This window comes from Jaculus jaculus, chromosome 15, assembly GCF_020740685.1.
Source record: "Jaculus jaculus isolate mJacJac1 chromosome 15, mJacJac1.mat.Y.cur, whole genome shotgun sequence".
Taxonomy (NCBI): Eukaryota; Metazoa; Chordata; class Mammalia; order Rodentia; family Dipodidae; genus Jaculus; species Jaculus jaculus.
The window spans coordinates 56,357,840-56,372,908 of record NC_059116.1 but is presented as its reverse complement, the minus strand read 5'-3'; the positions used below and the strand labels follow the sequence as shown (position 1 = coordinate 56,372,908).

At 40.7% G+C, this 15,069-nt stretch overlaps 2 pseudogenes; one reads left to right on the top strand and one right to left on the bottom strand.

Moving 5' to 3' along the window:
* Positions 1-5,963: 5,963 nt before the first annotated feature.
* On the top strand, positions 5,964-6,347 carry LOC101606809 (annotated as a pseudogene).
* A 7,311-nt stretch (positions 6,348-13,658) lies between these two features.
* Positions 13,659-14,634, bottom strand: LOC101599318 (annotated as a pseudogene).
* Between the last annotated feature and the right edge of the window lie 435 nt (positions 14,635-15,069).

The window sequence follows — 15,069 nt, the reverse complement described above, 5'->3', positions numbered from 1 at the left end:
GCTTTAGGTGAGGATGGACAGTAGTGTTAGACAAGTTCTAGAAAGTGAATAACAATTGTTAAGCATTTAGACACATTGTGTTTCTCAGGAGCCATGTTCTAAAACTATCTAGGCAATAACTAGGCTCAGGAAAGGTGGATCATTGCCCCAAGATACCCAAGAATCTTTTTAACTCAACATTCAACAAACAGGTTTTTAAAAAGCAACCCCCAAGGGAGATCATGTGCCCTAGGAATGTAAAGCCTGCTCTTGTCTGCCAAACTTCCTGAAAGCACTTTACTTAACATTCATACCCATATATTAACGCTACTCTCACTTTTCATTAGAGAAGCTTCTCTTTTTAGATGGTGGTGACCACTGGGATGACCCAAAAGGTTGAGAAGAAGTGACAGAGGAGTATTCCATATTGAGATATCTCTATTATATCTCCCAGGGTCCATTGTGGAAGAGATGGCAAAAAGAATGTAAGAGCCAAAGGAAGGGTAGGACTGCTTACAATGCAGTCGTCCAGACAGAAATTGGCCTCGATATCCATGACCTAGCATTACCTTCACAAGACCCTCATAATAGGAGGAAAAGACTAATGGAGAGAGAGAGGATATATGAAGGAGAGTGTAATTGTGAAGGGGAGAGTGGGGGAGGGGAAGGAATTATGGTTTATTATCTATAATTATGGAAATTATCAATAAAAAAGCTAAAAAATTTGTAAAGCCCCCCCCCCCACTACTAAGGTGAGAGTCAGTTTTCAATAAAGAAAACCCACTTTCAGAGAGATACAAACTGAGTAGTTGAAATGATTGGGAATTTGGCCCCTCTGTCTAGCAGCTGCCTCTGTACATCTGTCCTGGTTCATTTACTCCCTGTTCCAGTTTACATGCCCAGCTTGGTTTCCAGAGTGACTTTTCTAAAACACCAAGAGCAGAGGCTCGGCTCTGTCCAGATACCACTATGGGAGCTGCTAAGTAATACTTGTGTACCATTCCAGGGATTGAAAAGGCTCTATCATCAAAGGAGCATTCTGTGGGAACTGGTGCCATCTTCCTCAGATTCTTTGGCTCGTGGCCTAAGGAGCTGAGCAGGAAACAAGGGAAGGTGATGTGGGTTGAGGGCTCTGCAGCTACACAATGTAGCTTACTTTCTCATTTCCACCACAGACTGAGAAGCCTGGTTGATACCAGAATAGGTCTAGCCTTTTCTAATATCATGACTTGCATGGTCCTTTTTTCCCTTTTCTTACAGAGTTTAGTGAGAGAACAGCTAAATGAAGACAGTCTACAATATCAAGTGTTGTTGAGGATGAGGAGCAATGGAATGCCCACACTCTACTATAGGAGTATGAACTAGTACCACCACTATGGTGGCAATATTTTGTGTGAATCTCAGAATATTCATCAAAATAGTCCATACTATATGTTTCTCTTTATATAGCTAGGATGTTTATACTAAAATATGAGAAATTTTCAGAGATAAACTAGTCCACGATGTTAGAAATAAGGATTATAGTTATTTTGAGGATAGAAACTGGGCCTACTGGGTTCTGGAATGCTGATAATAGTCTGCATTTATTTCTTTGGTGCTAGGGATTGAACCCAGGAATATTAAGCATATGCCTACTGCCAAACCTTCAGTTCCTGTTCTTCTTTTTTATTTGTTTTATTTTTTGTTCATTATTTATTTATTTATTTGAGAGCTACAGACACACAGAGAAAGACAGATAGAGGGAGAGAGAGAGAATGGGCGCGCCAGGGCTTTCAGCCACTGCAAACGAACTCCAGACACATGCTCCCCCTTGTGCATCTGGCTAACGTGGGACCTGGGGAACTGAGCCTCGAACCGGGGTCCTTAGGCATCACAGGCAAGCACTTAACTGCTAAGCCATCTCTCCAGCCCCCTGTTCTTCTTTTTAATGAAGTTGCTAAGCACTTTGTGAAAATTCTGCACTCTGTGTGCTTAATACTGGCCCACTTTTCTGTATGCTGTACTTCAATAAAAAATATGTGGTGTGGGCTCTGAAACATCTATATCAAAGGAAAATGTTGGGTATGATGGTTCACATCTATAATTGTTAGCATTCAAGAGGCTGAAGCGAGAAGACCAGGAATGCTAGCATAGCAGCTAAGCAGCCTGATCTACATAGCCAGGCTCTGCCTCAAAATAAAGTATTTCAATTCTGAATTTAACTTGAAATTATCTCTTTACTAATAGAGGTGAACTAAGTTTAATTGACATTATTCTCTTCTAGTAAAAGTAGACTAAGTTCTAGAATATGTTTTAAAATTTAATTAATTAAGTTGTAAGGAGAGGCTGAGAGAAATGATGATGATGAATGGGTACACCCGAGCTTCTTGCTACTGCAAACAAATTCCAAATATATGCACCATTTTGTGCATGTGGCTTTACATGGGTACTGAGGAATCAAACCCAGGCCTTTAGGCTTTGCAAACACCTTAACAGCTAAGCCATCTTTGCAGCCTTAAATTCTGGTATCTTAAAGCCTTTATAATATGTCAATATATGATGCCTTATATGTGATTACTTTCAACTGCTTTTTCTGTGAAATAATATTTGACTACTTAAAAGCCAATTTGCTAGCATTTTTACAAGAGGCACTTGTAGAACAGTAAGTAGCTTCATTTCTGAAGGCTCCAAATTTCTCATCTTTACCCCATCAGTTTGCTAATAAATAAACATGGATGTCTTAGTTCAGGCTGTTGTCATAGATTTTCACTCATTAGGTAGTTTATAAGCAACAGAAAATAATTTCTTATAGTTCTGGAGGCAGCAGTCTAAGGTCAGGACAACAACATGCTCTGTTCTGGTAAGGGTCCTCACTGTTTCCTTCCAAGACAAAAGCCAAAGATAATGATTCTCTTCTAAAAACAATTATTTCCTTATGTGTGTGTGTGTGTGTGTGTGTGTGTGTGTGTGTGTGTGTGTATGTATCTATGTAGTATGTATGTATGTATGTATGTATGTATGTGAGTGATAGGGGTTTTTTCTGCTACAAACATACCAGATGCTTGTGCCATTTTTTTGAGTCTGGTTTACGTGGGTGGCTTGAGAATTGAACCCAGGAGAGACCTCTGGTTAAGATGGTGGAATAGGAGCCTCACCAAAGAAACTTGGGTTGGGGAAGAGGCAAGAAAACACACAATATACGTTTCTACCAAAAAGTGAAGGTGTGTAAGGTATTATTAACTCAGTTGGGAAGGTGTGAAAGGTATTATTAACCCTGAAGGGAATCAGGAGGGATCTGGAGCTTCCAGCCACCACACAGTCAGTGAGGATGTGCTCTAGCAGGGTGCAGCTGGAGAGAGCTTTTATTCACTAGGCCCTTGCTGAGCCAGCAAGAGCAGAGCTACTGAGAAGCTATTCTTCCATTCATACTGGCCGTGCAAAATCAAAATATCTGAAGGAGAAGACAACAGGGTCCAGGTAAGCAGCTCCAGAACAGCTTCAGACAGCTTTTCACACACCCCTTCCCCTGTAGGCCAGTGCCAGGAACCACTAGAAATCTCAGGACACCAGGGACCTAAGCCACCCCTGCCCAACACAGCACCCAGCACAGCTGTTCTGAAGAGCACACCTAAGTTTCTAACCAGCTAAGCTGAGCCCACGGTGTATCAAAGAGGAAACCAGCTTCACACTCAACGAGAGACAGAAAGTCACCACAAAAGGAACTGGGCTATGTTACACTGGGGCAATACATACCCCAAAGCTGGAAGTACCAGTTGCACCTTCCACATCAGGGCAGGTTGCTAAAGACAAGAATCCCAGAGAGCAAATCTGAAACCTAGTCAATTAGACACAAACACTGATGTGTTGTCTGATGTGCATGCAGTCTGCTTTTCTACTCTTAAATCAGTTGTGATTTAGGATTAACTTGTGTAACTTTTGATATTTCTTAATTTACAGTGCCTGTTTTTTTTTTTTTTTTTTTTGTTTTTTTTTTCTGCTTTCTTTCTTTTTGGAGTGGAAGGTCTCACTCTGGCCTAGGCTGATCTGGAACCCACAGCAGCTAGCCCAGGAATCTCCGCTTCTCAACTGACAGGATTTAAGGAGGGAGTCACCATGACAGGCCAGTTTAGAGCCTTTGGTTTTATTAGTTTGCTTTTTTTGTTTTAATTCCTATTCATGCATAAATGCTCCATACCAGATTTTTGTGTTTGTATATTGCTTAGTCGGATTTTAGGATTATCCTATATTTTTCCACCCAGCCTACCATACTATTGGAATCCTTCTACTACTCTTTCCACCACAACAACTTGTTTCCTTTACCTATTTTTTCAATGTGTTTTCCATAGCCTTTCATATTTATACCCTCCTTATTATTCTCCATAACTACAACCTTTCATTACCCCACAACCTCTAAGGTCTGTGGAAACTAACAGTACCCCAACTTTCCTCTCTCAGATACCTGTACCATCTCCATGTTTGTTCAGTTCATACTAGCTCTTATACTAATTCACCCCATACTTCTCCCACTTCTAAGTTACCCTGGCATACTTCTACCAGCCTTGTTCTTTTACCCACCAAACAATTATTGAAATCAAAAGGAACATTGTTGTTAATTTGATACTAGGACATTTTCAAGAAAGGCATATTCAACAGCTTGAGTCACTCTTGTGTTGCTCTGATAGTAACACAGAAGCCACATCTGGCACCTTGAGCTCCTACCTGATGGTATCACTTCTGATTTTCAGGTCTAAGAACACAGCAGGTAATAAGGAAACCCAAGCATTGAAATAACTCAATATGTAAAAATCTCTGTGCACTAATACAAGAAACACAGAAAATTAAGACAACATAATTCCTCCCCAAATTACAAATCCAACAGAAGTGACCTCCAATGAGACTGAATTAGATGTAATGCCAGACAGAGAATTCAAAGGAATGATTATAAACATTACCAAAGAACCCAAAGAAGAAATCAAAGATTCAAAGAAAAAAACAAAACTCCTGAAGAAAAACACAGGAATGAACTTGACAAAATAAGTAGATTGATGTAAGATATGAATAAGAAAATAAGAATTAAAATATGAATTTGAAATACTAGAAATGAAAAGCATGGTAAGTCAAATAAAAATTTCTTTAGAAAGTCTCATCAATAGATTGGATCAAGGAGAGGACAGAATATCTGAACCAGAAAATAAGGTGGCAGATTTAGAACATTCCAACAAAGAGAAAGGTAAGTAATAGGAAGATATGAGTGGGAATTTCAAGACATTAAGGACAATATGAATAGATCAAACTTAAAAATTTAGAGTACAGTTGGGCATTGTGGTGCGTGCCTTTAATCCCAGCACTTGAGAGGCAGAGGTAGGAGGATTGTCATGAGTTTGAGGCTGCTCTGAGACTACAGAGTGAATTCCCAGTCAGATTGGGTAGAGCAAGACCCTACCATGACAAACAAAATAACGAGAGAGAATGAGAGAGAGAGAGAGAATTCAGAGTATAGAAGAAGAATAATTCCAACCTAAAGGGATTGTAAGTATTTTCAACAAAATCATAGAAGAAAATTTCCTGAAACTAAGGAAAGAGATGTCAATACAGATATAGGAGTACTTTAGGACTTCAAACAGATAAGACCAGCAAAAAAGAAAAACCTCTCATTGTCATATTATAATTAAACTACGAAATACACAGACCAAAGAGACTTGAATACAGGCTAGTAGGCTTTGTGAGCAAATACCTTTAACTGCTGAGCCATTTTCCCAGTCCCCAGTAATTCTCTTTTATTGTTTATTAAGACACCAACCCTTAGTCCCAGCACTTGGGAGGCAGAGGTAAGAGGATCTTTTGGGGTTTTAGGCTAGCCTAGAGCTAGAGTACCAGGTCAGCCTGGGTTAGAGTGAGACCCTACTTCAAAAGGAAGGAAGGAAGGAAGGAAGGAAAAAAGATAGGAAGGAAGAAAGGAAAAACGAAAGAAAGCACTCTTTCCACCATCTTTCCATGTGGCCATCATGGTATGCATGAATGTCCTAGTGGATGCTCTCAAGAGCGTGAACAATGCTGAAAAAAGAGGCCAACGCCCAGTCAGTATCAGACCATGCCCCAGAGTCATCTTTCAGTTTCTAACAGGGATGATGAAGAGTGGTCACATTGGTGAGTTTGAAATCATTGATGATCACAGGGGTAGGAAAATTGTTGTGAACCTCACAGGCAGGTGAGGTGATCAGCCCCAGATTTGATGTACAGCTCAAAGACTTAGAAAAATGGCAGAATAATTTGCTTCCATCCCATCAGTTTGGTTTCATTGTACTGACAACCTCAGCTGGCATTATGGACCATGAAGAAGCAAGAAGAAAACACACAGGAGGGAAAATCCTGGGATATTTTTTCTAGGGGTATAAGGAAAGCAAACTTGAATAAAATGCCTCAGTAGACTCTATGCTAAAACAAAGGAAAAAATGAAAGAAAGGAAAGAAAGAAAGAAAGTGGAAAAGAAAGAAAGAACCAAAATCGTATTGAGGTTGGTTGGAGTGAGGAAGAGTTCAGTGAAAAGGGTATGTGTGCACGTGTGGGGGGGAACAAGAGTGATGGGAGGAGACTGTGACCAAAATAAATTATGCACATATAAAAAGTTTGTTGAGGGCTGGAGAGATGGTTCAGTGATTTAAGATATTTGCTTGCAAAGCCTGATGGCCCAGGTTTGATTCCCTAGTGACCAGGTAAAGCCAGATCCACAAAGTGGCACATGTGTCTAGAGTTCTTTCACAGTGACAGGAGACTCCAAAGTGCTCATACTCAGTCTGTCTGTCTATTTCTCTCTTTCAACTAAGTAAGCAAAAATTTAAAAAATTGTTAATAAAACATTATTTTTAAAAAGTAAATAAAATGTTCCCTTTTTAGGAGTTTGTTCCACACTTCTCCCCTGCCCCCACATCTCCTGCCCTTCCCATACCTTGGGTATTTTGTGAGTCTCAAGCCAGCATTTCAAAGGAATTCCCATTTGTCATGGTATTTCTAAACATACCTGTAGCATGTGTCTTCCTTTATAAGGACATCATCATCATCATAATAGTAATAGTAATAATGATGGGAGGAGTAGAATAAATGGAAATAATAAAAACAGCTAATATTTGTATCGCTTTTTTTGTTGTTGTTTATTGAAGTAGGGTCTCGCTGTAGCTCAGGATGACCTGGAATTCACTATGTAGTCTCAGAATTGCCTTGAACTGCTGGCGTTCCTTCTACATCTACCTTCCAAGTGCTGGGATCAAAGGCATGCATCATCACACCTGGCCTATATAGAAACCAAGGCAGAGAGCTGAGAGGGATTTTCATTTATTTCAAACTCTATCTGATAGTTCTTATGACTTCTTCCCCAACAAACACAAACAGGTTAAGGGAACAGACAACAGAAGGAAAATTCTGGGGAGTAAAACAATGACACCTAGATAGACATTTACCTCTCCACCTAGGTAGATATTTAGCTATCCATAGTTTCTCCATGTATCAGGTAGAGTTTGAAATAAATGATCTTTTGATTCCTTCCAGTGCTGAGTCTGAAATCACCTGTATTAAACCCCTTGTTTATCCATAAGTAGATGACCTACCAAAACTGTATAATTTGAGACACAGTTTCCTTCAGCCAATCTTCTACTTATCAACTAAGGAATGCACATTAATTTTAGCCTAAGTGGAACATAATGAGGGGGGAAGAAATTATGTGTATACATGTGAAAGTCATTCAAAAGATAAATTAAATGATTTTGAGGGATTATCTGTTGCTTTGGGTTACCCACATCATTCCCCACTCCAATAGCATTAGTAATTGAAAGTTGCCTATGTGGTGATTGCTAACAGCTGAAGGATCCACATTGCCACAAGGCCTTTGGCCACAACCCAAGTAATAACCTGGGTAATTATCTTTCTCTTTGTGTTAGCCCTACTCTCCATCATCAGACTCCTGGGAGTGCTATCCAGCTTTGCGATCTCAGAAGAGAACAGCAAATCCCCAAAACAAACAGTTCCTATGTTCTCTGGCAGAAAATATGCCACAGAGACTTTCTTATTGTTCTTCTGCCCCTTTGCTTCCTGACTTATTGTTGAGTATACCTAAGTCAATCATGAAATCAAGATGGGTTTGGTCTCTGTAGTCACACTGCTTTTGACATGGACAGTTCCAGCAAAATATTCTTTCTTTTTCCATCTGATACAAATGGAGACTCCCCAACATATTCTGCCAGAGGCCCTGAGATCACAAAAAAAAAAACAAACAAAAAAAAACAAGCTGCTCTGGCCAAGAGACTAAGCCTTACTCTCCGTGGCTTTGTGCTAATTGGTTTAAACTAGTAATTGTGCTCAGGATTTAGTTTGGAGTGACAGCCTTTTGTAAAATCAATGTTTAAATAATTAGCATTTGCAAGGGTATTAAACAGCCATTGAACTGGTGGCACTAGATCCTTATAACTCAAAGAGCAGAGGCATCCACAGTCTGGGCTGTAATTGCCAAAACCACCATCCAAGCAAGGAATGGTTCTTAACAGTGGGAAAGAGACAATGTGGGTTCCAAAAAAACGCTATTTATCTTGCAAATTGTGGGTTTCGGTAGCCTTCCCTGTCCACAATTTAGTCAGCAGTCTCTGTACAGTGAGTCCTCTAGGCCCCTGAAAGGCTATTTCCTGGGTTTACTGTGTGCCTACCATAGATCAATCAACTCTGAACTTGTCTAAGGGCTACCCAATACTGCCCTCCACGGGGGGCCTCTGACAGCAGCTCCCAGGAAGAGGGCTGAATTGCCTTAGAAGCAGAATCTTCCTTTCTCCATAGGGCCTGTCCATTGTTGGGTCTACTAGGATCAGTCATACATCTCAGGCATTTGTCCCATCTAGGCCTGGCTTTGACTTAGTGGTAGTGGTTATTTTCCTTGAAAGTAGTCTGATGTTATGAAAATTTCAAGCAAATCTTTTAAGTGTTGGATCCTGTCCTGAAGGCAGCTGGAGGGAGCAAAATACCCTCTTAGAACTTTGCCTTTGAAATGCATTCTGGCGGAAATCTTGCTCAGAGCTTTCATGAATACATTGTACATTGATTTGGGTTTTTTTTCCCTACATGTAGTGGCTCAGTGAGGCCACTGTTTTAAAGCTGTGCCTTGAGCCACCCTCCAGGGGCATGTTACAGACTTTTCTGAGGTCAATAAAAGGAATTTGTGGCCATGTTATTATTAACAGAATGAGCCAACTCTGAAATATGTGGATAGCAGCTTAGGCATAGATTTGTGCCTACACCATACAAATGGATCATGCTTGTATCTAAATCACAGGCATTTGATTTCACTATCAGTATATGTTAATAGCATTTATTAGCTTGTCCTAATACCTTTCTTCCAAAGAACAATTTATGGAGCCTTTAGAAAACACATTGATTCTTAAATAATAACAGCTTTATAAAAGGACTTTTACAGAGTTTATAATTGTTTCACTTGTTTCTACAGGCCACAGATTTACTGGGGTATAAGATAGCAATTGATAGTCTTTTTATCTGTTTACTGAATTACTTTATAACCTTATCTGTTGCTTTAAGATTACTTGTTGGAAATTATAGAGACCTACTAAATTTACTAGTCATCAAAAGAATTAAGTTGGAACTAGAAGATAATGACTTTTTACTCATTAAATAGTCAAGGAAACCAATATTGTCCCAAAAGACTAGCATGAGAGCTAGGCATATGCTCTGACACAGAATTAGTTTTACATAGGAAGAAAACTTTTATGTGAAAGTTATGAGTCTATTGTATTTTAATTATAAATGTTTTAAATAATCTGAATATCTGATTATAAAAGAAAGGTTGAATGACACCATTTGGCAATGACAATGATTCTAATGCAGAACACTGTAGATGTTTATGACACAGTACAGAGAAAAGTATCAAAGCCTGAAGCCTGGCATGGTGGCACATGCCTTTAATCCCAGTGCCTGGGAGGCAGAGGTAAAAGGATTGCCATGAGTTCAAGGCCATGCTGAGAGTGCATAGTGAATTCCAGGTCAGCCTGGGCTAGTGTGAAACCCTACCTTGAAAAACCAACAACAACAGCAACAAAAAAGTATCAACATAAGTATTGATTACAACAGCAACTATGGAATTAAAAAAAAAAACACTTATGCATAGAGCTGTGACTCAGTACTAGAGTGCTTGACAGCATATGCAAAGCCCTGAGTGTTTTTATCCCTAGCAGAGAGAGAGGGGTGAGGGAGGAAGAAAGGAAAGAGAGTCAGAGAAAGAGTTTTTTAATTTTTTGATTTCTGACAACCCTGATTCCTCCTTCAATAGCTGTTAGATCTTTAAGACATAGTCCTAAAATTTGGACTGGGCCTAATGTCTCCTCAGCTCTTGTAGTGCTGGGAGCAGAGCATTAGCTCACCAGCGCATATGCCTTCTTGCCCTTTGCATGTGCTGTTTGTTTCTCTTGTTCAGATGATCCTTCTCCTTTCCTATTTCCATGCATCCCCCAGGCCTCCTTGTCAAGTATTTTCTATGCTATATATGTGATCATTTAACGTCTTAACATTCTTCTCTAATTTTTCCTTACCTTGCATTTTTTCTCTTATTTATCTGTAGAAGAGTCCCCAGATGCAACAAGATGTAAACTCCTAGGAGACATGATTATGTGATCTTGTTTATGAAATGTGTTTTGAGAATAACCCAGAGTTACAGTCCCTGGGATTTCTTGCTGCAGCATATAAGGAACTTGTAATCAGTGCTTCGTGACCCCTTCAAAAAGGAAATCAAGTTATGTTTGACCAATATTAACTTATTTTGCACCACAAACTAATGTTTGTGGTTTAGAAGAAGTTTTCTGGCCCTAACGGCTGCTCAGCTAACAATCCTGTAAGACAAAGCACTAGGAAGGGAGGGAGCTGCTTTCTGAGCCTGCATTTGGGACCACCACCTAATCCTCCCCACACTTTGTCTAGCCTTGGCACACAGCATCTGTGTCCAGACTGGCTCGTAGCTCATATAAAATAAACAAGTCTAGGACTGGCAGAGAGCAACATATAGCAAGAGCCTCACAGGCAGTCAAGAGAGCCTGTAATGAAAATAAAAATGCTATGCAAACCTCTGTGATTAGAAACATATGGAGCAGGAGTCAGGCAGGGTTCATGATAGGAACTACAGAATGCCTCTCAATATTATTTCTGACAATATAAACATCAATTTATATTTAATATGTTTTAAAATAGCTACCTCCCCCATGTTATTAGATATTACTCAGGAGAGCTAAAATTGAATCCTAACATAGTTCATGAGCATATTCAAGAGAGCTTTACAATTTCTAAAAATGCTTTGTGTAATCACACTACTTTAGCATTGAAATTGTCAGGTTTTGTGATACAAATTTATTAGATTTATAATTAAAATTCTATTGTCTACTAAATGCTCTTATAGCATTTTCCCAAGGCAGACACTTAGAAAGCCCTATACACTTTTTTTTTTGTTTGTTTTTGAGGTAGGGTCTCACTCTAGTTCAAGCTGACCTGGAATTCACTATGTAGTATCAAGGTGGCCTTGAACTCATGATGATCCTCCTACCTCTACCTCCCTAGTGCTGGGACTAAAGGCGTGCGCCACCACGCCCAGCCCCTATACACTTCCAATTGATACATTTGTGGGAAGTCCAGGCAAGTCCTTGAACCCCAAAACCTTAGTTAGTGTCTGCTTTTAACCAAATAATTGGATAAAATAAGACTGAGAAGGATAACTATTGAATTATTATATTTATTGATAGAAGTACAGAATCAAGACAAGAAAAATAGATACTCCTATGTGGTCTGAGATCCCATGTGGTGGGCCTGGAAGAAAAGTAAAAGGAGAAAGAGAGAAGAAGAAGGAAAAGAAAGCACTGAGGAAGGAAAAGAAAGTATAAAGAGCTCCTGCCAGGTGGAGGCAGGAAGGGGTAAAGAGACCACGTGGGAGTAAGGGGGTATCTCCTCTCATCTTGGCCAGAAGCTTACCAGAACCTTAAGTTCAGGAGTTGGCCAAGAGAGCTTGCCTGGTAAATGTATTATAACCTCATGGTGGTGGGCCCTACCTTCTGGCTCAGGTAAGCCAACAAGATAGCTGATAGTTCTGGGTTGGCTCAAGAAGAGGCTAGCCATGACACTAAGTTTTGGAGACTCAACCTGACCAACCACAATGCTAGCATTAGATTTATATTCTAGGAAAGGGGACTTCCCTCCCAGAAGGGGCTCAGATTGTGGAAAAACAGATCTAGCGAAAAGATAAGAAGTCAGAGCAGACTTTTTCTCTAGCAAAGTGGAGACTGCAAGGATAGGTCCAAAGACATTCCTGCTTTTTACTTTCAGGGGCCCAGTCACCCTAAACTACCTAACAAAGCTGCCTCACTCCCTCTTATTGGCATAGGGAGAATTCCTACAAGCACACAGAGCTCAGCCCATGAGGGCACAAATAAAGCTGTGACTATATGGGCTGGACAGGCACCATTCCCCACGTCTCTATGCTCTACCAACCAGAGGCTTAACACTCTGAAGAGAGTTTGTGGTATGTTGCTCTTGGAAAGTATATCTCACTATGAAATGAAGCACTCCATATGGTGCCTTTAGCCACAAAGAAACCAGACATTGGAGCCTTAGGCAAATCACACATTCTGGAGTTTCCTGCTTTGTCCATTTGGTCTGTTGTTTATGAAAATCTATATTGGTAAAACGAAATTGACTAGAGCAGAGGCATCCAGACTTTTGCCACCAAGAACTCTTACTTATTCTTGATCTCCATCATGGAAAAGGAATAATTAACTGGTCTTCCACCTTTAATAGATGCTTAGAACATCTGACTAGCAATCCTACCCCCGGTTGCTTGTATACCTCTATCTAGCCAAACATGAAGGCTGCCAGCCTTTCAGACCCCATGACCTGTATGGCAGGTCCACCTTCCATTTAGACCCCACACACTATATGGCAGGCTCATTACCATTCTGACCCCATATCCTGTATGGCAGGCCCATCTGCAATTGCTGTTAGACTTCCTGAGATACTTAAAATAGACTGAAGACTCCTTTTTTCTTTAAATTTATTCATTAGAGACAGAAAGAAAGGAAGAAAGAGAAAAAGAGAGAGTGAGAATGGGTGTGCCAGGGCGTCTAGCCACTGCAAATGAACTCCAGACACATGCACCACCATGTACATCTGGCTTATGTGGGACATGGAGAATCGAACCTGGGTCCTTAGGCTTCGTAGGCATATGCTGTTGAACCATCTCTCCAGCCCAGGACTCCTTTTCTTATCATGAAGTCTCTTGACAAGCTAGGGCTTGTTTTGTTGGGCAAAATAGCAACTAGAGAGTAAGGGGGCTGAAGCAAGCCAATGCACATATGAATCAAATGACAGTTCTGAGCTTAGGATTTTGCAAACTTTCTGTGAGAAGTGGTGGAGCCAGAAGGTGGGAATCCCACATGGTGAACAGATCCCCTCTAGGGTGGGAGGATATTTTTGGTTGTTGTTGGAGAAGGTCTGGTCTGATAGCAGTGACAAAATGTGGCTCCAAAAGTTCCTCCTCTTCATCTAGGGTAATCTAGGATAGAAACTGGAAGGGGAAGTGCTTTGTATGTTGGGGACTGAGTTGGGGCAGGGACTACTCATATGCCCAGGCCACTATCTAGGGGCTTCTCCTTTTGACCTTTCTAGGGTGGTAAGATCTAGGACTTCTTACTCCTTGAAGTCATGTGGACCATGAGGTCCATCACTCTGTTACTGTAACCAAATTTGTTGTCATACCAGGAAATGAGTTTGACAAAGTGGTGGTTAAAAGTGATGCCAGCTCCAGCATCAAAAGTGGGAGTGTGGGTGTCATTATTATAGTTAATGGAGACAACCTGGCCATCAGTGTAGCCCTCTGATACTCCATTTCACCACCTTCTTTGTGTCATCATATTAGGCAGCTTTTTTCAAATGGCAGGTCAGATTCATGGCAGACATTAGAGGTAGCAAGCAAAGGCCAAGCCAGTGAGTGTCCCTGTTCAGTTCTGAGATTACCTTGTCCACAGCCTTCACAGCTCCAGTGGACTCAGGGATGCCGTTTTAGGAAGCCTCATGGCCACCACATTACAGTTTCCCACAGGGGCTGTTGATAGTTTTCTGGGTGGTAGAGATTCATGGCATAGACTGTGGTCATGAGGCACTCCACAATGCTAAACTTGTTGTGGATGACCTTGGCTAGTAAGGTTAGCAGTTGCTGGTGCATTGCTGGCAATCTTGTGTAAATTGTCATACTTCTCCTGGTTCATGCCCATCACAAACATGGGAGCATCAGCAGAAGGGGTAGAGATGGTGACCCTTTTGGCTCCACCCTGCAAGTGGGTCCCAGACTTCTCCATGGTAGTAAAGACACCAAAAGATGACATAACATACTGGCACCAGGACCATCCCATTTGATTTCGGTGGGGTGATGCTCCTGAGAAATGAAGATGTCCTTTCCACTGAATACAAAGTCCTAATCCTTGATTGTGCTGTGGAACTTGCTGTGGATAAAATCATACTGGGAAATGTAGACCATGTTGTTGAACTTAGTGAAGGGTCACTGGTGATGACAATGTCCACTTTGATAGAGTTGAAGTCAGCTCTGGTGACAAGGTGCCACATATGGCCAAATCTGTTCACTTCAGGTTTCACCATCATGTCTCAGGAATGAGTCTCACAGTGGGGAGCAGAGAGCCTTTTGGAGGGAGGGGGTAGATTTTTGGAGGCTACGGAATTAGAACCAGTTGCTAAGTTAGAGGTTCTAATAGATACAAAGGTAAAAAACAGAACAAAATTTAAAGAATAATAATTAAAAAAACCCAGAAAGATCCCAAACCTAAAAAATGTACATTTAAAATATCTCCTAAAATGCCTAAAACAACAACAAAGAGAATATATAGTTAAGTGTGCCCTTTAGGCCACCAGGGACAGTTAAAGAAGGAAAAAGCCATGCAAATCTGGAAATCAGTTACAGGAGCAGCGCCATGACACACCCCACAGCAACAGCCAATGCTCACTGAGGACCAAGAGCTGGCACCATGACAAGCCTCTCACACAGGTCAGATAGTTTAGTGCTGAAGACATCTTTGT